Source organism: Callithrix jacchus, chromosome 8, assembly GCF_049354715.1.
Source record: "Callithrix jacchus isolate 240 chromosome 8, calJac240_pri, whole genome shotgun sequence".
In the NCBI taxonomy this organism is placed as follows: Eukaryota; Metazoa; Chordata; class Mammalia; order Primates; family Cebidae; genus Callithrix; species Callithrix jacchus.
In genome coordinates this window covers 122,988,508-123,012,363 of record NC_133509.1, presented here as the reverse complement: position 1 = coordinate 123,012,363, position 23,856 = coordinate 122,988,508, and the positions used below count along the sequence as shown (strand labels likewise).

The window sequence follows — 23,856 nt, the reverse complement described above, 5'->3', positions numbered from 1 at the left end:
ACACTTGAATCCTACTTAGAGACACAGCCCTGGTTTCTCTCTGTTGAATCTCAGGGTTAAGATCTAACTTTTCTAATTCTGTCATCTTTTTGTTTCCTCCACAAGTGATTTTTATGGGGTTTGCTTCATCCTTCAGTGTGAATTTCACAATGACTCGGAGACAGAGGTTTTCCCTTCCCTCCCTCCTACTGTTCCTCCTTTTTCCCCCATCCTCCCTTCCTTTCTTCTGTCCATATTCATTGACTGCTTACTATTTGCCAGGCTCCACTGGGGCACTAAGATAAATTAAGTTGCCCATAATTAAGTGGGAGATGAGCAGGATTCCAGGGGAATGGGTGACCTATTCTCTAATACAAGCCTGAGAGAAAACTGACTTGAAGAGTTGGTAAAAATGTGGGTTTTTTTTTTTAGGTAACTCACAGGTGGGTAAGCAGGGCCTGAGGGGATACAAGAATCATAGTTCTTGCTCTGTATATCACCCCATATTTTAAGGTCTAGTTGGAAGAAATCATTAGGTAAGGAGAAAAACCGTAGAACATCAAGATGGTGTGCCTCACCATCTAAATATTTTTTGAACTGCTCTAGCGTTGCGGAAGTGTTTGTTGAATAGCTAACAGAATCTAAGTTGAGATGTAAACTTTAAGCAATTGGACTAATATTGAGATTTTTGGTAGATATTGGTCAGAATCATTTCCCCTTTCTCACTATAATATTTAAAGAGAGTACCTGATGTTTTAGTTTTTAATTCTCCTGAAAGAAGATGAACTTGCTGGAGAAGTGATTTTCAGTGGTCACTCCCTGAGGAAAAATGCCTTCAGCCCAGCCTCAGTACACACACACACACACACACACACTACTCCCCCATATACCCAAGAACTATCCCTGACCCATCCAATGTAGTTTTCGCTGGTTTATTTCCAAAGCTAAGTGAAAGAAGAAGAGATTGCTCTCTTGACTGACAGAAAAGCACAGTAAGTTTAGAGAAAAAGCCAAGTAAGTTCTTATTCCATCTCCCATCCCAAATCTGCTACAAGAATCGAAAAAGTTATAAAAAGAGGCTAGGATTTTTACTTTCAAAAGTCAGTGATGTGAGTGAAAGGCTGTGATCAAGATTAAGCTTCAGGAAAGTGTCTCTGAGCTCCCAGAGAGTTGCTGTAGTGAGTGCTGAATGTCTATGGCACTAGTACTGGAAGCAACGTGGAGTGTACAAAATTCCCTCATCACCGTGGACAGTTGAAATGCTCAGAAGATTTTGTGGAATCTCTGAAAAATGCAATGGGCTCAGCCCAATGGTAAAGAGGTCTCCTGTGTTTCTGGTCTCGTAAAGATCAGAAATGAAATTTAGTATACATATTTTTAAACACATCATTTGGAAGAGAAATACTACTGAGCCAGGTAACTATTGAGTGTTATGGCTCCTAACAAAGAAATAGAGGAGACGGGGTATAGGAAAATATTCCCCAAGCTTTTGCGCTTATTCTATTTTGTGACAGTCGTTCCTGTTTTATTTCTACTTATACTCATATTCAGAAGTTTGTGAGACTTCTCGATGTCCCTTCTTGTCATTTTTCTTCTCTCTAGAATCTTGATATATTTCTCTCGTGCCTCGGGTGTGCTGACTTTGGAGAGAGCTGGTTTGAGTTTGAGTCTCGACTTTGGCACTTCCTGGCTTTGTGACTTTGGGAAAATTCTCTTGTTTGGCATGTATTTTCTCTTCCATAAAATAAGAAGGATCATCTCTACCTCAGATGATTATAAGTATAAACCAACCTAATATATGCCAAATGCAGGTGGCTCTGTCGTGCAATGGATAGTGCCTTGGACTTCTAACATATGCCACGTGCTTCATACTTGCTGGCACCTATAGACACTCAATAAATATGAGTTTTCTTTCTTAGAAGAATAACTTGTTTTTTATGTCCAAAGCTATATATTCTTAGTGACCTCAGTAATCCCATTGTTTCTTGATTTTGTACATATTTTTCTCCTATTTTTTGTGCATCTTCAATCTTTCTTCTTCTTCTATTTCTGGGTAACCTGACTTAGTGAGTTTCCTTTTGTGACTTGGAAGGTGTGGGAAGGGAGAATCAGTGAGGAAATCAGGTGTAGGTTCTTGGGCAAATTCAACCAAGAAATGGCTAAAAAAGACTTGGTTACTTGGGTTCATATTGTCTATCCATGGAGTACAACTATGAGCTTGTGCAATAAACAGTTCCTTCTTGAACATGTGGGCTGAAAAAAGTAGAATCTTGGGGTATCCTGAAAGAAGAAGGGAAACCAGGAAAACAGAGGAAGTTGACTTAGGAGGGGAGAGGGAAGAAGAATGCAAGACTGGTTGCAAGAGCCAGAGGCCAGGGCTAAGAACAGGGTAAGGGACTTTAAAGGAAAGTGGAATGGAGCATTCACATCAGATATGGACTAAAAGGTGTTCACTGAGCATGGGTTGGTTATCTAGAGGGTGACCTATTGTAAACTTTGCTGGAACACTTTCAGTGGGGATGAGGTGAGACCCTTGCTCTCAGTGAAGGGAGCACGCCCAGTCAGATTTTTTTTAACAAGTTTGGCCAGGAAGATGGAGCAATTGCTAGAGAAAATGGGAGATCAAGGAAGACCTTTGCCTTCTCTACAACTGTGGCAGGCTCTGGGGCACATTTATAAGCTGCACAAAGAGAGCCTGATGAGAGAGGGCTCGAACTCAGAAGGGAAGGAACCACTGGACAGGAAACAGGGTCTTGGACCAAGAAGAGGGGAAAGGGGGACACTTAAAGAGCATCAGTAATAGGATTGCCTTAAACTTGAGAGTAAACAATGATCTCCAAAGGAGATGGGGAGGAGACAGACAGAATTATATCCATTCATAAGCTTAGGGGGCCTTGCATAGCCCTTTTGAGGGTAGAAGACAAGGCCAACTTCCTGAGGCAGGAAGTGGAGATGGGGTGGGGATTCTGTAAGACTGATAAGAGGTTGGCGTATCTGTGGTGTGGGATGTGGGCGAGGGTTATGATGGGATGCTGTGATCCCAGGAGAGGCTGGAGACCCTGTGTATGGCTTTTTCAAACTCTGTTCAGCAGCACAGGGATAGGGGCATTGGAGAGGAAGAATGCTTAGACCAGTCCAAGGTTGCAATAGGGCTGGCGGGCCTGAAATAGAAGGGGCCAGGAAATTGAGGACCTTTATCAAGAATGGAAAAGGGTCTCAGTATGAGTCTTTCTGAAATAGAAAGGGAAGCCACAAAAAGGAAGACTGGTTGGGAAGTATGAGATCAATGAGCCTGAAGGGCTGTTGTAAGGTGAGGAAAGAAATAAGAGTTGGAGGGGAAATGAGAGGTAGCTAGGTCTTGGAATCTAACATTTCCACGACAGTGCTGTTACAGGGGCTGGCAAGGTCTACACGCAGGGTATGGCTGTTGGAGGAATAGAGTTGTGACTTTTCCAGCTGATCTTTATTAGGCTTGCTTATTGCTCAATTCTAAGTACTATATGTATGCTTCCCTGAGTCGTGATGGAGTAATCTACATCCCCAAGAAATTATGATAGTAGAGGTTAGGATACCCAAAACACTTTTTCTTCCCTAGCATTTAGGGATTCTGAGTATGAGTCTCTTTATTTGTCTTTCTCTCCTTATTTCCTTTTATGATACTAAGTAATGACAAGAAGATGGTTACAGAAAGTTACAGACCTTGAGTATATGCTAATACTTCCCTCTACCTTCATTATTAGATTCTTGCCCAGGTGGGCAGGCCCAAGACTTTGTTTCTGACTATAATTTGGGGCAATAAAAAGAATATCCTATAGGTGAAAACACAGTTTTTCACACCGGTGCTGGAAGTGGCCTCTTTATCTGCCAGACATAGAGACATATTGCTTGGTCCTCAGGTTGGTCACCTGTCCTGCCTCTGGGATGTGAGGCACAGCTGGATTCTCAGTTCTGCACCTCTTTCGGAGAATCTGCTATTTTCTATGAGCAGTCATTGCATAGGGAGTAAACATTTGGGATCAATTTCTCCTTTTTGCCTTTCGCTCTTTTCCTGTAGCTCACGATGGAGAAGGCAACGGAATTAAAAGTGAGTTCTGAATTTGAGTCAAGAGGAATCCATGCACCCAGATGGTATGGAGCCTCTGTAATTCTTCCATCAATGACTGTCGCTTCCTAGTATGGCAGAATATCCTCCCATCTGGAGTTGGATTTGGACAAGTCACTATGGGCCTCCGAGTCTTCTGTGGGCCTGAGAGTCTGGGAGTATAGTCCTTCTAAACTTGCATGGGGATGTCTCAGCACACCTGTATAGCCTTACTCATTTTATGTAAATGGAAACTAGGGCAGTATGGGTAGTTTTGATAGACTCAGGAAATGAGTAGATGCAAATGCTTTAATTAGAAAATAAGTAGGTCTTCCCAAGTGTACTTAATTTGTGTATGTCCTGGAACATAAAATATTGGAAACTAGAAATAGTTTCATTACTATAACCTACTTAATTGATCTGCCCTGTAGTTCATTTGCTTGTACAATTGCACTTCTAGTGTTATGTGCATGGAGAACCTGGCTACTGGTTTCCTCATGCCTTTAGCTGACATAAATCACCTATAGAGGCAGTGGCAACATGGTCTCAATTTTTCCTCCTCAAAAATTGTCCTCATTTTCTCAACATTGTGGATTCCAAGACAAGGTAGTTAATAAAATCAGTAGTTCTGTTTCAGTTTTGTTCTGGTTCTGTCTCTGGTGGTGTTTTAGGCCTGTTTTTGGGGGGTTTTAATAAAGAATGTGCCATTTTTGAAAACCCTTTTAGCTTCTTATGCTTTTGGGCTTCTTTCATAATATTCCCTGATCAGGGGTGAGCCCTTCATCACCAGATTAAATTTGGCTTATCTTAGATTGCCATCAGGCAAAATTTGTTTTAATGGGTTATCTCAACCAATGATATCCAGAAGACACCAGGACTGGAAGGGGCCAGCCATCGCAGGAGCATCATCTGGAAGCTCATTAGAAATCCCGAATCCTAGGCTCCCCAGCCTGGAGCTAAGGATCTGCATTTTACCAAGATCCTGTGGTGACTCATAAGCACATTAAAGTTTGAAAAGCATCAGTTAAATGATGAGTATGTAACAGCTCCATCTGAGCAGGTTTCCAAAGAAACCCATTGGCTCAGGTACAGAGTTTTGTCCTTCACCCTGTTTGATTTATGATAGCCAGGGTTGAGCTACCTCAGAGATTGGTTGGTTGGGTTTTTTTCTTTTCTTTCTTTCAGAGAGGGATAGAAATGGAGATCACTGAGTCTCCAGATAAAGGGAAACCCTGTTGGAGGTCATGGCACTATAGGAATATGTCTCATCTGCTTAGTGTGGAGTCTGTCATCCTGCTGTCCATCTCTTGTGAATGCCGGTGGCCCTGTTTTCTGAGAAAAGAAAATGTGTAGATAGGAAATGTGTGCGAGTTCTAGTTTTCATCCTAAGACTTAAAAATGCAAAACACACAACCCCGTAATGGTAATTACCAATGAGTTTTCAAGTACTAAGGAAGAAACAGAAGCCTGTTTTGATAACTCTTATTACACATTAGCAAGTTCATTTTGGAAGCAGTGTGAGGAAGCCATTAAGAGAAATAACACTAGTGTGTTTTGTGGCATTCTAGTTGCTGGCAGCACCTCATCTGTCTGTGGTCTCCTACTGAGAGCCCGGACAGGTGATGGCCCAGGATGGAAATTGAACAGGCTTTCACCAAGAAGCCCTTCTCTTCTGCATTGCTTTATAGTTTGATGAAGTGCATTAGTTGTAACTGCTTCTGATTTGGAAAATGGGGGAAATAAGCGATCTATCATTTAAATGAAACCCACATCACTTTGGTGGCCATTAACTTAGTACGTGGAAGTGACTAGGTGTTTGGGGGCATGTGAGAGCATACAAAAAGCTTGGATTAAATATTCTGAGTAATTTATCATCTGTCTTCTTGTAAAAATATCTATTTTTATCCCATTGGTATCCATCACACTAGCTAGATAAATCTCACTCTAGCTAGAGAAATTTAATCACTTGTAAAAATGCCTGGATTCTTGATCTCCCAGAGAGAAACTCTAAAAATGCCTGTCTCTGCAGTAGTGGAGTACTGATAACAGGTTTAAATCAACCAGGGATTTCTTTTGACTCTTTCTATTGTCAAATTGCTTAGAAAGAAAAAGGCAAAAGACTCAGGAATCTCCTGTAATCCTAACTGTAATCTTTAGAGCTTGCCTCACCACAATTTTCTATGCAGTTTTGGGAAATAGCACAGTCCTTGATTAGTTTAAAAATACATGTTCAGTGTAAAATGTGAATAGTATTAAAGGGAAGAAAAACAACAAAAAATCACCTGCCATCACCTCCATCCAAAAATAACAATATATTGGGTTATACATAGCATCTCCCTCTCAAAAGAACATATAAATACATATAATATTTATATTGTTTTAATAAAACACAGTTTTATTACCCTACTATGTAATAATTACAATACTGTGTAATGTTACTGCACTATGTGTAGACTGTTCTTTTGCCTGCTTTTGCATTTGGTAATGCATTAGATTTTGTCACGTTAATAAAGGTCCTTTTCTATATGATGTTTTCTTTAAAAGATGGGGTCTCACTCTGCCCCCTCCCCCCAGAGTGCAGTGATTTAATCTTGAACTCCTGGGCTCAAGGGATCCTGCCTTAGTCTCTGAGAGTAGCTGGGGACTATGGGCTCGTGATACCACACCTGGCTAATTAAAAAAAAATTTTTTTTTTTTTTTGTAGAGACAGGGTCTTGCTATGTTGCTCAGGGAGATCTCTAGATAATTTTTAGCTAGATTTGAAACTACCTTGTGTCATTTGGATCTGCTTAAAAAATGAGAATAACTGTAGGCATGGGTCTAATTAAAATAGGAAACAAAAACCAAAAAATCCCCTAGTTGTAGGTACACTGAAGTCCACTAAATCAATTTCATTTCCACTGGGAAATCAAAAGACTAAATGGTTTTTGGGTTTCCTATTCAGTATCCTGACTGCCATGTAAACCAACTTAGTGTGGCCTTTGTGTGGCTTCTTACTATCACCTCCTACTGATTCCCTTCATCTCTTTTGAAAATACTTTTGGGCTATGAATGTTTCTTTTCTTTTTTTTTAATTGCATTTTAGGTTTTGGGGTACATGTGCAGAACATGCAAGAATGTTTATTTTCTAAGACTTTCAGGTGTCTCTGTCTTTTGCTCCCTGACTACCTCTAGAAGTACCTGAAGATTGCAGGTACAAAAACTATAAACTATGTAAATTAACATGGAATGGGGCCGGGGGCTGGAACCAGCAAAGAGAAGGAGAATTAGTTTTTATCTCAGTTTGCCACACCTGGCTAATTAAAAAAAAACTTTAACTTTTTTAATAAGATGACTTGATGTCTCTTATTCTCTGCATTCACTTTGGGTGGTTCTGAAGGCTTGGTACTGTATGAGTGTAAGATACACCAGAGAACCTTGCAGAAGCACAGCTGCTGTCATGAATCTCTCCTGCTGAACTCTTGAACTTGGCCGCTAACTTCTCACTGGAGAAACATCAAAGCACATGGCCCCGCACATCATGGGTCTACCTGATTTTATGGTGCTTGTCTACATTGACCTTGCATCAAAATGGGTCCATTCATATCCCTGAAACTAGCTCCTCTGTCTGTAGAAATCCTTGGCTGATCTCCTCCTCTAGTAGCAGCCCCCATTTTCCTTCCCCCTTGTAAATCCCACCCATCCTTACACAAGACAGCTCCTACCTGTAGCCACACAGCCTTATAGGGTTCCTAGCTCAGGACACACACTGCCGCAGGCGGGCCTCTCCCTGTTGGTATTCCTCATGTGCTTTAGTCACTTGATGACACGTTTATGTGTGTACACTTGGTTATATGCCTTTGTGTACAGACACGTGTCCACTTGAAGGAATAATTCTCTTCATACACAAGTCAGATTTCCCCTATGTTGATGAAAGGGCTTAAGGATATACTTCTTTGCTTTCATTTCATAGAAGCCCAAACACCTTACAAATCACTTTGACCACAGAAAGATGAGCATGGGTTTTAAATCTCTTGTATCAGCCATGGCTAGCCATGCAATGACTTAGGATCTCCGTATTTTCTTTCTTATCTTCTCAAATAGATGTGTACCCTTTGCAGTTCACTGCAACCTCTGACTCCTAGGTTCATTCTCCAGCTAAAAAAAAAAAAAGAAGATGTGTACCCTTTGCCTGACTGTAGCTTCCAAACATAGTGAAAATGTAACAACAGTCTGCATGTGGATAGATGGGGAGGGATAACACACAAACAGAAACAATGTGAGCTGATGAAGGAAAAGTTTAGATGACTCAGAAATGTGGGACTGAATACAAAACTCTGCCCCTTCCTGCTCCTGCCTCCTCTCTTTGGTTTTCACCTATGCTGAAGAGTGCTTTATGTCTACTTGAGTAATGTATACTGTTACCCATCTCTTAAACTGTATCCAGTGCCTCTGAGAACAATTTGTTAAGGGGAAGTTTGCTCAGGGAATTTCATAATCCAGGGAACATCTGTAGAGCTAAACTGGAAGACCCTAATAACAGGGTCATGCTGCTGATTTTGTGTGTTCCCAGTAGCTGCCTAACGAAATTGATTGAGGCACCTGGGCAATAGGGTAGTAGGGACTCTGCAGTAAGCCGCCAGTGGCATAGGCACAGTTATTGCTAATGTGCTGCCAGATGCAAACCTACATACGACCACACATTCCCAGAAACAGGTTCTGCCCTCTTTGGGGACAGCCAGCTTGGGGGCAACTCATTGGGAGATTCTTGCCAATAGAGGCTCCATTATAAGAGCTGGGACATAGAGCCAAGACCCCGTAGCAGCCTCGTCAAGTCAAGTCTTGTGGTAGTGCTCACAGTGGGCAGGATGGGAATAGCCCTTGGCAAGATGGGCAAATTGTCAGATATGGATGGATTGCTTGGGCCTCTTTTCCCTGAAAAGGGGCTAAAAGAATTAATGTTGAGAGTACAGAAAATGCACTATGGATAGTAGAGGAAGACAGAAAGCCAGAGGCCCAGATAAACTCTTTAGGTTTAGCGAGAAGGAAACTATTTTCTGCCTTCCAAGTATTAATGACCTCAAAACTTCCTCCTCTTATGTCAGCATCAATATTCCACTTGTAAGAGCAATCAGTGGGTATAAAGGAATTGACATCTGCATTTAAGATTCTCCTTATGGCCCTTACCCAGGCCTCCTCTTGACAGCCTTCTCAGGTAGGGCGCCTGGATTCTGCTCTCTTTCTAAGTTTTCTCCCACCCCATTTCTTAGCAGACAGCACTTCTCGATGAGAACCACTTCTTTGAGTTTGAAATCATCTCCGGCCTGTCAACACACATGCAGATTGGAAACAAACTTTGGAAATGGCAGAGAGCTTCCTGTTTCTCTGGTTCACTTTTTGACCTTACAGATGTGTCAGTGACTCCCTCATTTTTACACTTTATACTGGCATACCTGGGAGGCCAGGCAAAGCCTCTCTCCCTCCTGCCCAAGCACATTGAGACAAGAACTGCCTTGGTGGATTTTTTTGAATTCATGTTAGATTGAAGTGTACAGGTAGATGGGTAACATGCTGGTCTTGCAAATATGGGCATCATCTGAATTATTCAGAGGTCAGTTTAATGATGTCATCTGGAAAGCTCCCAGTCAAAGCTTTAGTTTGAGGACAAGTTGTATACCTACGCTCTAGTGACTCTTCCTGGTTAAGAGGAGTCAGCAAACTAGACCCTTCTTATTTCCTGAAGATCACAGTACCTGTGTCACTCAAGGTAACTCCTGGCATTTGTTGTCCAGCTTTCCTGCTCCAAAGCATGAACTCGTAGGCAGCACACTGACTCTCACTTTTCTCTAGTTTATTCTTCACACATCTGCTAAGATGAGGAGAAGCAGTTCTAACTGCTTCTTTTCTCTGTGGCTCCCCACCCTCTACTGCATCAAGTGTTTGCTTGTGGGCAGAGCTGCTAGTTTGCCTTGTGGCCTTGCCACTGTCTGGTGCCCCAGTCTCCTGCATTCCTGCTGCACTCTTTGGTTCCTGGTCTTCAGCTATATAAAAGTCCTTATATTCTCCAAATATGTATAGCTGTGTCACCTGCTGAGATTTTGTACTTGGCTTTCCCTTTGCCTGAAATGACCTGTCCAACTTTCTGGGCTTAGAAAACCTTTTTTTTCTTTTCATGAGTGAACTCAGAAGTTTCTCCCTTGGGGAAGCCTTTCCTAATTCCATTTTCTGCTACTTAACGAATGTATTTAGTACTGTCATTATCATTGTTTGCTTACAATATGGTCTCCCCTAAAGGCCTACTGCATGAGGACAGAAACCTTACTTGATTTATTTTTTATGTTCCCAAGGCTGAAGGAAAAAGTCAACAATATTTGTTGAAGGCTATAATAGCCAAAACAGCATGGTATAAAAATAGACAAACAGATCAGTGGGACAGAATAGAGAACCCAGAAATAAAGCCCGATATGTACAGCCAACTGACCTTTGACCAAGGCAACACAAGTATACACTGGGGAAAGGACATTCTTTTCAATAAATGGTGCTGGGAATACTGGATTGGCATCTACAGAAGAATGAAACTCTACCCTATTGCTCACCATATACAAAAATAAATTCAAGAGGGGTTAAAGACCTAAATGTAAGACCTGAATATATAAAATCGATCTAACTGTCCATCAATGGATGATTAGATAAAGAAAATGTAATATATATATAAAGAATGAACTCATGTCTTTCGTAACATAGATGGAACTAGTGGCCATTGTCTTAATGCAGAAACAGAGACAAATACGGCATGTTCTCACTTATAAGTGGGAGCTTAAATAATGTGTACACATGGACATAGTGTTGAATGACAGACAATGGAGTCTAGAAAGGGGGTTTGAGAGGGTGGATGATGAGCAACTACTTAATGGATTCCATGTAGTCATTCCAGTGATGGACACACTAATAGCCCTATTTCACCCCTATGCAATACATCCACGTAACAAAATTGCCCTTGTATCCCATAAATTTATACAAACTAAAAAAATACTTGCTGAATTGTCCTCTTAAGTTCTCTACCAAGAGTGTTTCCTTTCTATTTGTATTTGTTAATTTGTGTCATATTTGCCTAGGAATACTAGGTCTCTGATTTCTCGTTACATGACTGGTTGAATACATTAACAATTTTACTCTTGTAATTTTCACGAATTCTTAAATTTTCCAGAGCTTTACAAGGGTCTACAATTGTAGTCCTTCTCTGCATACCCACAGGTCTACTGTCAAATGGTTCAAGAAGGGAATTGGTGCTTCTGTTAACTTATTCTTTGCGACGGAAAAGTCAGGCAAAGCGTAATGGTGGTACGAAGCCAGAGCGCTCTTGTGCTGTTAGAGCTAATTGAAAATCCAAGTGCTATGGACAGCATTGTTAGTGAAGGATTGACACTTGCAGCTGTCATTTGCTAGAAGATAAGGTTATTATTTACTGATTGTGAGGCATTTGGAGGGCTAAAGTCATCTCCTTACATTGTTATCTAAGGATAGACTTGATTGTGATATTTTGGGGATGAAAAAAAAAAGAGTAATGCTGATTTCTAATCTCTCTCTCTCTTTTTCTCTCCCAAATTAGGAAATAATCCTTATGTCAAAGGATTAAAGGAAACAGTTCATTTAGCAGGAAAGGAGAGCAGGAAGTAGATGGTGGGGCAGTCGCCTTTGTTAAGGAGCCACTCCTTGCCTGACACTCAGCTGGGACCTGACACACATTACATAATCTAATTTTTACACAAACTTTGGCAAGTAGACTCATTATTTCAGTGTTTCAGATGCAGAAACTGAGGCTCAGAGAGGATAAGTAGACCCATCCAAGGTAAACACAGCTTAAGAAGTGGCAGGGTCCTTGTCTGCCTGACACTGGAACAGTTTTTGGGGACACTCTCGGTTACTTCTATGCCTTGACTAAGGAAGTAAAACTGTCACATTGGGTGGCAGGTTGGGCAGCAAATGGGCATTTTGGAGAATTAGATTTTATGCGGAGCCATACTGGGCTTTCAGTCTCCTGACACATGGTTCTATCATTTTCTGCCCTGAATCCTGTGGAATCTACCTTGCCTAGATGAATCAGAGTGTTTAGAAATGACAGCTTTATGGAAATAATTCAGAGCACGGCTGGGGTACACTGGTAAAGATTATGTATCAAGGCTTCAGAAATAAAAGTTGCCCTGAATTGGTGACTTTTAGCCCCATCTAGTCTGCATAGTCATTAGACAGCCTGAATGTCAGCGATTCAGGGGACAAAGCCTTAGAATGAAAAAGATAAATGATTGGTTCAGTAATGTTCCCCTACGTACTCTAAAAGTCAGCATCAGACACCAGATCAATCTTTTTGTTTTCTTTTTTGCCATTTAATAGGTCTGCAGGGAGACAGAAGATTCATGTCAATGAAAGTCTCTATAATCAAATTGAACAGGAAAGCCATATGAAAGGACACATTGCGTCCTATGCTCTGAATATAATTAGTAATAGGATAGTGGAATAAAAGTAGTAAGGGAGGCAAAGGGAGAAGTGAGAATATGAAAATATCTGGAATAGAAAACATGCAAGGACAAGTGCCTCGGAAGGCAAGGAAGGCATTAATATACAAGGATGGAGTCGAATGTGATATTTAGGGGATGAAAAGAGTAATGCTGGTTTCCAATCCTTCTCTTTCCTAAGTTAAGACATGACTCTCATGTTGATTTAATGCTAGAAGAATGGACTAGAGAAAGTAGGTCCCCTGGCTAAGGTTGAGGACAAGGGACTGGATTGAAGCAGAGGAAGCGACATGAAGATTGTGTAAAAGGAGCAGGGAGAACCTTCACTACACTTAGGAACTTTCATTTTTTTAGTAACTCAGGCCCTGGATCTTCCTGTCTTCCAGGCCAAGGGTTCTTTCCTATATTAACCAAATTGCCTGGTTGGAGTCCCTATTCTTGAACTCTGGAGAGATCACATCTTCCCAAATGCATCCAAGGACTTCTTATGGGCTTGAATTTCTCCAGTGCTTTTATTTATCCATTTTTCTGATCCCACTAAATTCCCTCTTTCAGTTTCCTGGCATCTTATAGCTCTTCGTTTTTTGCCATTGCCATCCCAGAGTGTCGTAGCCACCTCTGTTTGTGTAAATGAAGGTTTTGGGTTAACAGAAGGGCATTTAGCACTGTGTAGAATAGAAAACAAAATTCATGAATTATTTCGGGCTAGGGGGACTTCGCTCCTGCTTTCCTCACTACCTGCCCACATCACCCATTTCTTCTAAAATCCCTACTCCACCCCCTACTCCCCAAACTGGTGGCATCTGCAGATAGCTCCAAGATTCTGGTTGCTTCACGAAGCAAAGCGGTTTAGCTTTCTTTGGCTTCCACAAGAAACCACACTGTTATGGGATCTTTGGGGCACGGATTTTCTGGCCAGAAGCCTCTGTGGCTGGGTGGGGCCTTTGCCAGAGTTCTTGTTCTACATCCAGGAAGAATGAGGTATGCAGATAAGTAGCGAAGGGTGAACAAGATGAAGACTGGCTTTATTAAGTGTTAGAACAGCTCAGAGGAGACTCATAGTGGATACTTCTGCTCTGTAGGCAGGTTGTCCTGTGGAGTGTTCAGCTGCCAGCAGAGTGGAGGCCCTGGAGAGGGTAGCTCCTCTCTGCTCACTGGTCATCCTGATATCTCTCCTGATCTCAGCAGAGAGAGCGCCTCCTTTCTGCAGCTGGTCTTCCAGTGGTCTCTGACTTTCACCATCCTGTGCCCTACTTTGGCTGAGCCCAGGACTCTTATGGACCTCAGAGGGGAAAAAATGCTTGCTGATTGATCCATGGGTAGCTATGGGTGGCTCCAGAAGAGGGACCATGAGACCCTACTCTGGTTAGTGAGACTGACAGCCCTCAACCTCCTGGCTTGAAAGCGGGGCCTTACTGGAGACCAACCCTTTTTCTCCCAGGAATCAATCTGCCTCCTGCTGCAGTACGCCTTCTGCTGATATTCATGGCTTCAGGGCTTAGCCACAACCTTGCTCCAGGGTGGAAGCAGGTGCCAGGCGAGGGACTGGCCAGGCAGTGGGAACAGACACCCCAGAGCCAGCAGGGCCAGCTGCTGGCTGGGCAGCCGCAGCTGCACCACAGAAGGGAGATCCACAAGAGCACAGGGAGACTTGGACCCACAGCTGGAGTTTGGGTGGCCGAAGCCCGACCTAGGAAGGTAGGGCTCCTGCCTGCTCCATAGACCAGGAGGCCTGGGTCTGCAGCTGCAGCTTGGACAACTGCAGTGATGACTGGGGAGCTCCAAGTCACACCTCCCTGCTGCAGCCAGCATGAGAGCAGTGAAATGGGGAAATTTCCCTTGTCTCCCTCACAGGGTGTGTGATGCTGGTGTGACTTGCTTCTTCAGTGCCTCTTTGCTCAAACCTCTAGGGGAGCATACAGACAGGCAAGCTGTGGAACTCTGACCCCACAGCAGTGTCTAGGGGTGAATGTTTACAACTGAAGTCCCAGTGGGCATGTGTTACAGGATGCTCTTTTACTTTTGTTATCTGTAGGAAGCTGGGTTAGCCAGCTAAGTTAGACCCCTGCCTTATCACAAGGGCAGAGGGCTTTCTCTCCTGGGATTCTTGCTTTCTGTACCAGAAGAACTGGATCACATGTGGGCTTGGAGAATAAGTGCAAGCTTTTATTAAGTGGAAGTAGCTCCCAGCAGATGGGGGGCCAGAATGGCGATGGTTTTTTTCTGGAATTAGGCCTGACGGTGACCCGAACTCTCCTCCAACTGCCCCAGCCACACTCCGCGTTGTTCGATGGCCTGCAGGCGTGCTGGTGCCTGTCGGTGTGCTCCTGTCAACGTGCTCCTGTCAAAGTTCTGTTGCCTATGTGCATATGTTCCTCCCTTCTCTGATGTGCTCCTTTTGATGCCCGGCCACCTGTGTATCTACCTGTTAGGGTCTTGGAGAATGAGTGCAAGGTTTTATTGAATGTGGTATATAGGCACAGGATGGGGACATGGCAGGCTAGGGTGGTCTTGGGAAATGCAGCACTTGGGCAGGAAAACAGAAATTCCTGTCCTCACTTAGGTCCATAGGCACAGGCCTGGGGGTGGAGCTCTAGCCAAGGACCACACCCTCCTCCGCCCAGCCCTTCTCCTCCTTGCTTCTGTATTATTTAAAGAGAGCATACTCTTTCATTCCCCGTACTTCCCTGCTGTATCATTTCACTTGTCTGAAAAGATACATCTAACTACCATAAGATATGGATTGTGCTTAGCTGCTTCCTGCATACGGGGCATTGTTTTGGAGAAAACGGCAGTGAGATTCCTCTCAGAGGTCTCTCTGAGGGTTTCCCAGCAAAAGGGAGCCAATGGCTTCTAGGTGTGAGGGGGAGAAGTTTTATAAGGTTAAGTATGCATGGGTTATACATGTGTATTACATAAGGAATGAATTTAGTGCCAGGGATTACAGAGATAACAACATTGTATCCCAAGCTGTTTCACCCTGGTGAAAGAAATTAAACCTGTGTGGGAGCAGATAAACTTTAGAAGAGGGATATCTGTTCTTGCCATATCTTTAGCAGTTAACAGGTGCACCCTGGAATTCTGGGGTTTGTGGGCTTGCTGTATAACCTATCAGAGTCATCTGAAAACTTGCTAAGATCTCCCTTAATTTTCTTTAAGGCCTGTAGGAAGAAGGGGACCTGGACCTAACTGTACCTAAATTCACTGGGCATCTGTTGTAGGGGCAAGAGTGAGAGTGGGGCTTGTTTAAGGTGAGGATTTCTAGGAGGGGGCAAGTGGGAGGCTGAAGCTGGTTGGGGAGGTCAGGGTGGACCCTGAGGAGCAGGGTTTGAGGGAGCTGGCTCCTCTGCTGGGTGTGCCTCTGTGACTTGTATCTTTAATTCCTTGGGCTTGCCCCTTGCAGCCTTTCCTGAGATGGTAAACAGGAGGGCTGGATCAATCCTATATTGTCGGCAAAGGTCTGGATTGCCTGCAAGGCATTGAAAGCCTGCACATATGGGCCTCAGAACTATGTATCCTCAAATCTAAAGAAAAGTTACAATTGCTGGATGGTATGAGTGGTTCCTTCCTGAGGCCAAGACAGTCCTTCCTGTAAATCATAATTTGGCCAAACCTTTGTGTAGAGGCCTATAAGGTGCTTTTCCTTCAGATTCTGAGGATCAGAGCAGTCCCACTTGTTCAGGATATAGTCCAGAGGAATATAAGCTGGGCCTGGTGAAGAGAACTGGTTGCCCTTTCTGAAAGACATGGAATAGAGGTGTCCCTCATTTCCCTTCTTCTTTCAGTAAAAACTCAGGGTATGATGGAGAGAGAAAGTGGGCACCCTCCTTTCACTTTCCACCTCTTGTCCCTGAGCCCCGGTGACCTTGGCAGGTGCTGGCCATAGGTACCAATGCAGTATGTACCCATGAAGAAGAGAAAACCCGGAGAATGGGAATTGACTGCCCTCACCAATGCCTCCGTTTCTCCCTGCTCTCAGCAAACTTCGAGTTCCCTGGGCCTGTTTATGCCACGAAGCATGGCCTCCTTCCTTGGGGCAGGGTTCAGTCAGTAGGAATTGGTCCTGCTTGTATACATCGTGCCTGTTGCATGGATCTGGATTCCCCAGACCTGGGGCGTCAGCCTGAAGCTTGGAATTGAGTTTGGGACTGAAAAGTCATTTCAGAGAATGTTTGTATCCATTTAGTGTCTCAAATAAGCCCTGCCGAATTTGCTGTTATCAGCCAGCAGGGGTCGCTCCTCTGTTAACATCCCTATCAGAAACAGAGTGGGGGGAGGGGCCCTCTCACTTAGAAAAGGAAAGAAAAACAAGAGAAAAACAGTTAAGGGTGGGGGAAAGGTGGGATGCTTGGGAAGGAACGCGTTGGTTAGTGCAAGCGGAGCCCTCTAATCCTTATACCCTTCCCATTCTTTCCCCAGTTCAGACCAGGTTGAATTTTTTGACTAGGGAAGGAAAGGGTCCATTGGCTCAGTAGGCAAGAAGCACCCTGTAGGGTCCTGGCTATGTCCTTGACTTCCTCCCACCTCCCTCATGGCTCCCACCCAGGTGCCCTAGCAGGGAGGGGAAAGAGTAAGAAGAGGTGCTCTGAGATGTTGTGTGCCTGTGACTATCAAGGTGGAGGCATATACGGCACTTCTAAGAAAAATTGGTCTGATTTGCACCTTTGGTGGCTGAGGCAAACACTCATTTTACTTAGAAATATTGCTGCAGCCTTAATATTGTAGGAAAACTCTTAATATTGTAAAGAAAGAGATAAGAGCCATTTCAAATTGTGTGAGAGAAAGGAGAGACAAAAGAGAAACAGAGCCTCTTATCCACAGGAAAGAGAGAGAGTGGCGGGGTTTTGGAAGAAAGGCAGACCTGACAGTTTCGCATTGGCTCACATGTACCTTCCAAGATCCTTGATGAGGCCCCAGTTGAAATGGGAAAAGTTCCCTTGTCCCCCTTGCAGGGCATGCGATGGGAGTGTGACTCACTTCTTCAGTGACCTGCTGCTCAAACCTCTATGGGAGCGTACAGACGGGCACGCTGTGAGACTCTGACTCCGTGGCAGTGTCTAGGGGTGAATGTTTATAGCTGAAGCCCCAATGGGCATGTGTTACAGGATGTTCTTTCAGTTTGGTCTTCCATCTGCAGCTGTGTTGGTCAGCTCAATCAGTCCCCTGCCTTATCACAAGGATAAAGGGCTTTCTGTATCCTGGTGTTCTTGCCTTGGTGTACTGGAAGAATAGAATCATGGGCTTGGAGAATTAATGCAAGGTTTTATTGAGAGGAAGTAGCTCTCAATGGATAGGAGATGGTTTTCCCCTGGAGTCTCTCCGGGGATAATTTTCCCCAGTGCTCTCCTCCAACTGCCCCAGTCAAACGCTGAGATATATATCTGTGTGGATATATCCTACTGGACAGTTTAGTACTTCACATTTGAAATCATTTGATTCCAATACATCAAAAAGAGGCCTTTAGGGCAGTGTCATGTGACTTGCTAGTGATTGCAGCCAATGTTCAGAGTCCCTTTCAGTTTCCTGCCCCCTTGGACAAGCCTTGTGCCAGGACACACATCCTTTGTCCACCTGCTGCTGGTGTGAGTGCTCGCTACAGCCTTCTCCTTTAATGCTTCCTCACTTCCTGTCAGAGGGCTGGTGTTTCCTACGGGCTCTCTGAGGATTCTCAGAAAAGCTTGAGAAGCTCTCTTCCAATCTGTACAGTGAAGAGCCTTACACAGAGAGTGAATCTCTAGCTAGAAAAGCCCAAAGTTGTAGAAACATCTCTACGGAAATCTATCCATGGGCACCACTTTTTTCCAATCCTCTAACTCAGGACACACGGGCTCCTATGTGTGTGAGATGGTCAGGAGATGCAGTTTGGATGATGAAGCATTGAAGTGTCTATTGGTCGTACAACAGGACTGAATATTTGAAATCAGGACTGTTCTGTAAAGCTTAGCATAGGAGGAGGGATCCCCAACCTTGACCCTGGTGCCCTTCCAGATCTCTCCCACATAAATGGCCTCTTCTAAAGTCACAGTAGGGAGTGTCAGAAGGGGTAGATCCTTCACCAGTATCACCACTGGGGTAGGGTAGACTACGGACTGCTGAGTCCTGCCACAGATCCTTGCAGTTGAGGTTTATGTAGGGGGCACAATTTTCCTGGGAAGCTCAGCAAACTCTTATCATGGGGTTGTTCCTAGGTCAGGGAAATTCAGGGGATACCAAGAAGTCCAGGATGACTGACTCTTATTGATAAGAAAGGTCATCTTCTTCTTCATTCACCCTCAAATCTTTGAACTGACACGCAGATTATTGATCTGTGTACTTTCATGAGGCATGGAGACAAATACACCAAAATACACCCAAACCTATCTACAGTAGGGGTTAAATGCAAGTTCTATACCTGTGTTCCTGTTCAGCGATTAAGAATGTAAAGCGCTTTTTGGCACTTGTTATTTGAACGATTTATAAAATACCCCTCTTTGCTCTTCGTCCCTTCCCTTCCAGAGCCTGTGAACTTGTTTCTGGAAGAGGAGTCAGTTGCTATGGGAATATTATTTAAGGAGACACATGTCAATGACATTCTATAAAAGTGGTACCAGTTTACACTGTCATGTAAAAAGGCAGTGGGTTACACATCAGAATTTGGTAGCACGATCAGACAATTTGCTCTTTGTGAGACATGGTCACAGTAGGGAGTGTCAGAAGGGGTAGATCCTTCACCAGTATCACCACTGGGGTAGGGTAGACTACGGACTGCTGAGTCCTGCCACAGATCCTTGCAGTTGAGGTTTATGTAGGGGGCACAATTTTCCTGGGAAGCTCAGCAAACTCTTATCATGGGGTTGTTCCTAGGTCAGGGAAATTCAGGGGATACCAAGAAGTCCAGGATGACTGACTCTTATTGATAAGAAAGGTCATCTTCTTATTCATTCACCCTCAAATCTTTGAATTGACATGCACAGGTAATTTGTTCATTACCTGTGTTAGGCACTATGTTTGCACTAGGCTATAGAAAGGGTCAAAATTTAATCCCTGTCTTGAGGTCACAGACTCCTAGACAAGGCAGTCAAGTTGATGCCGAATTACAATAGAGTGTGAAAGTGCTACCCTAGAAAAAAGGTACAGAGGGCTCTGCAACCTAGGGCCGAGGCCCCTCAGCTTGTTGGTGAAAAGAGTCAAGAAAGGTATCTGAAGGAGAGGGGTTTCTTCTCTAGATCTGGATCTGGTCCAAGGGAGTGCAGGCTGAAGGGAGGTGAAGCTCAACTTTCCAGCAGAGGGTGCCCACCACTTGGTTGTATTACTCTGAACTATGTGGTTAGGCGTGAGGGCCTCTGACCTTTGGAGGACTGGAAAATCAGAGCAGGGAATCTGAGAGATCAGACTGGAGAACTGGAACAGAACCTTGCAACACAGCATAAAAGGCAGAAACCCAGTTCTTTGACCCGAGGCACATGGAGACTGTCTGAGCTTGGGAACCCCAAGGTGCAAGAGCCCTGACTGTCTTCTTTCCAGAATGGGCACGCAAGGGGGTAGCAGACTGCCTTCAAAAAAATGTGTGGGAATTCAGGGGTCAGTCCTGAGGTCCAGAGGTCTGGATAGCAGCCAGCGTGGATCCAGGCAAGGTGGTGTGGCCTGGGCACCTCTCCCCTACCCATCTCCAGGCAGGCAGCTTAACGCTATGCCCTACCAGATGGCAGATGGGGTCAGAACGGACAGGAGGGTGAACTGAAGCAACTCAACCACTTCCTTCCTTCAGGCCTGGCTTGGGTTGGAACTAGACAAGGGTTTGGAGAGCCTGATTGTGGAAGGGGAAATGGAGAGCTGGTGTGGGAATGTGAGTGCACTGAGAGATTATTTACACCAGTGTTCTGTAAAGTGAGGAGCTTCTCTGTTTGAAAGTCAAACTATATGAAAAAAGTCATGTGGGGATAGATGCTTCATGTATATGCAGAGATTGATAATAAAGTTGAGCAGTAGCAAAAGGAAGAAGACTTTTCAGAGTTTACCCAATCAAGCTTGGACTAGTGGCAAACCCTCTGTCCAGTCTGACCCCAGGGTGTGAGGACCTTGCTGTTTGCCTCTCTCTACTTAGGACGCCTCCTAGGAGACCTTGGAAGCTGGTGGGCTATCTTCTATCCACAATTGTTTGCCTCTTTATCTTGGCTCCCCCCCCACCCACCCCATCCAGGCAGCCCATTTCCGCTTGTACCCTGTGCATCTTGCAATCTGGCCAGATACCTGGCTCCAGAGCTTTGCCTTATGAGAATTAGGCCTTTGAATCCTTGCTTCCCTCCCATCCTAACCACTCTTTAATCTAACTCTCTGTACCTCCCCCTCAAGTGACTCTGGGACTCAGCTTGGCCAAACCTGCCTCTGATCCAAATTGTGCTCTGGGTTATAACTTCATCAACGACATTTCTCAAAAGCTAAAGTCAAACCTCTGCCAGAGGAAGATGTAACTATTTAGAGCAAAATATTGCATACCTGGCTCACATGAGTCGCTTAGGAGGAAGAAGGAGTTTGTTCTAAGAATAGTAATTACCTTTTGGGTGAGATTTAAACTCAGAGCCAGAGCATTTCTTAGAAAACCGTGGATAAAGGCAGGTTATTAACAGCAGTTAACTATCAGCTTCTTGAAGTCTGTGTAAAATCTGGCCCATGGATTCAAACAAAACTGGTATGAAATAGCATTTCTCTTCATGTCTGAGGCTCCATGGTGGTTGGCTTCCTTCTTCTTTCTTCCTGCGTGTGACCATCTTCTTGCCAGTCTCAGGTTATGCACTTACGTGTTTTCCAAAAAATCAAAACCATGTCCAATACTCTCGTCATGTGTCATTTTATTCTTATTCTTTAATTGATCCAACAGCTTTCCTTTCAGACTAAATTGGCTTTATTGTACCCCAGAGGTGCCCACAAATGCTGAATTACATGAGCAAAACCCTCAGCCTCTGATAGGGGCATTGCACTCAATAGCCCTACTGAGACATTCATCTCTACTGGCAATCTTTGGTCTTTTGGGTTATTTGAATACTCTGACTAAATATATGTGTGTGTATGTGTATTTTGGCCCAAAGCTTCAAAAGTGGCAAAACACTATGGCAACAACAGGAAAGTTTATAATTGCAGTTTTACAATTAACATTTGTGTCCCGATTTACACACATATTTTGCTATACCAATTCTCTAGTAAAAATTATTCAATGAATTCATGGATTTTTTTTTTTTGGTGGGAAAATAATTTGTGTGTTTTAAATACTCAGAGTCTGGAGAAGGTGGGCAGGTGACCTAATAGAGTGGGACCCTGGCTCCATGTATGTCCTGTAGTGCCAAGCTCTGCTGGGCTGATGCCTATCTTGGGCTGGCAGCCCAGGGAGTGTGAGAAATAGTTAGCCTGGCTATGCCAAAGTTACATTTAGGGTATGTTTAGCCCTTAACAGAGACACTTGAAGCAGAGCTTTCTCTAGAGATTAGTTCCCAGCTGGTGTCGATAATGCTTTGGCCTCCCGAATACCTCCGCATGAGCTTTTGTTTCCAGGAAATGCTGTTGCTTTAATCGTAATTGCTCAAATGAGCAGCCTTTGCCCACTAAAATAGAATTTATATTCAGGAATTTTTATTTGATGGGGATTCTTCCTCAGATACCAATCAGACTTTCTTATTTGGAAAGAAAGAAAACAGCTGGCACAGTCTTCTCAGAGTGGTAAAGAGGACAACTTGTGATGGCTAGTGTAGTTCTTCCTGACCCCCTGAGTGTAGACAAAGCCCCAATTCAGAGGATGGATTTTCTTGGAACTTTCTCATAGCTTCATGGTATGATGACAGAGTAGAAAGTGTTTGTCTTTTGTTATTAAAATGGACATTTCTACATGTGAAGATGCGTATTTAGGAGTGATGTACCTAAATATAAAAAAAATCCCCAAACAAAACTCCAAACCTAAAAATATAGACATGATGCCTTGTCTTCCCACAGACACAGGATTTCATCTCTGAATAATTTGGTTGGTCAAGCTAGTCATAATTTTATACTGTTGTGGGACACTTGAAAAACAAAGAAGAAAAGCCGTGGCCCCAAACACAAGCCTAAGTTTCTTTGTCCTTTCTGTGGGGTCTACATATTCAATAAATGTGTGCCATCCCTTCCCTGATGATTGTTTATGTTTGGAATCTGTTCTGATTGACCAGTGCCTTTACCATATACCAGTTGTTAAATATTTTGAACATCAGCTCCACATAACAGAATAATTGGGAAAGGAGTAGCATCTTAAAGGATGTGAATGAGACAGAGAAAACACTCCTAGATAAGGGCAATCCCAGGCAAAGGGAAGGGGAAAAGGATGGTGAGGGGAAATTAACTAGATCTCCCAAAGTGGGCACTAATTTGAGCCTTTAAAGGCCTTTCTTAAAAAGGTCCAAGTATGAAGAACACATTGACACATGAAACCTGAGAATGGGAGCGGACTGAAAAGTGAGACCAGGTCGTGGTTCAAAAACAGATGGAAACTGTGAGTTCTGAGGCCAGGAAATTACCCTAGTGAGGACGATGAGCAGAGCCATAGTGCAAATGGCTTGAAGAAATCTGTTGCCACTCATATGGCTGGTGCAGCTAGCTGCTCTCTCTGGAGGCACCAAGTGATGCTGGATAGTGCTTGTGTATCTTGCCCTCTCAACTGTTTCTCCTCCTTTTTCAATAGTATTGAGCACCAATGTCAGAGAGCTGATGCAGGCTGAAAAGTGTCCTACGGTATGCCATGGCTGAGGCTCAGCTCTTCTACCTGCCCTCCTGCTATTCACCATATCCTTGGCATGGCTTCCATTTCTTGAAAGAGTATGTAGAATGAACCCCAGTTGATAATTCATGTGTACACCTGTCTTGTCAGTGCTGTGAACTGTGAAAAAGAAATGGTTAAACTTGCCTTATGCTGTGGTTATAGCATATCACCATTCCTTCAACTTTCAATAGGTTTGATGTGTATAAGAATTCAAGCATATGACTGCTTTGGTTTTTTCTATCAGATTTACTATGTTACTCACAGATAATTTAATGTCACAGGATTCCTTGAGAGCTTTGCTACCATCTCTGTGCTGGGCTGCCCTGTGAAGCAATTTTTTCTCTATTGAAAATTCCTGGAAATGACAAGTATTTGGCTTTAGGATGCTTTATGTATCCTTTCCTTGGGCAGATCAACCATTTACTTCCTTTTGAGGCATGATGTTGAGTTAGATTTTATTCCTTGATGTCACACCAACACAAGGGGTAGGTGAGCCAGGCACAAACTGAACTGTAAGAAGATGAACATTTTCCTCTCAATAAATT

General features: G+C 43.6%; 1 long non-coding RNA gene across 1 annotated transcript in view; it reads left to right on the top strand.

The window, feature by feature from the left end:
- Positions 1-23,856, top strand: part of LOC128928851 (uncharacterized) — a 36,783-nt gene continuing 12,927 nt past the window's right edge. Inside the window, exon 1 of the long non-coding RNA XR_008474533.2 lies at positions 1-23,367. This is a non-coding gene — a long non-coding RNA (uncharacterized LOC128928851). The remainder of the gene's footprint in view (positions 23,368-23,856) is intronic.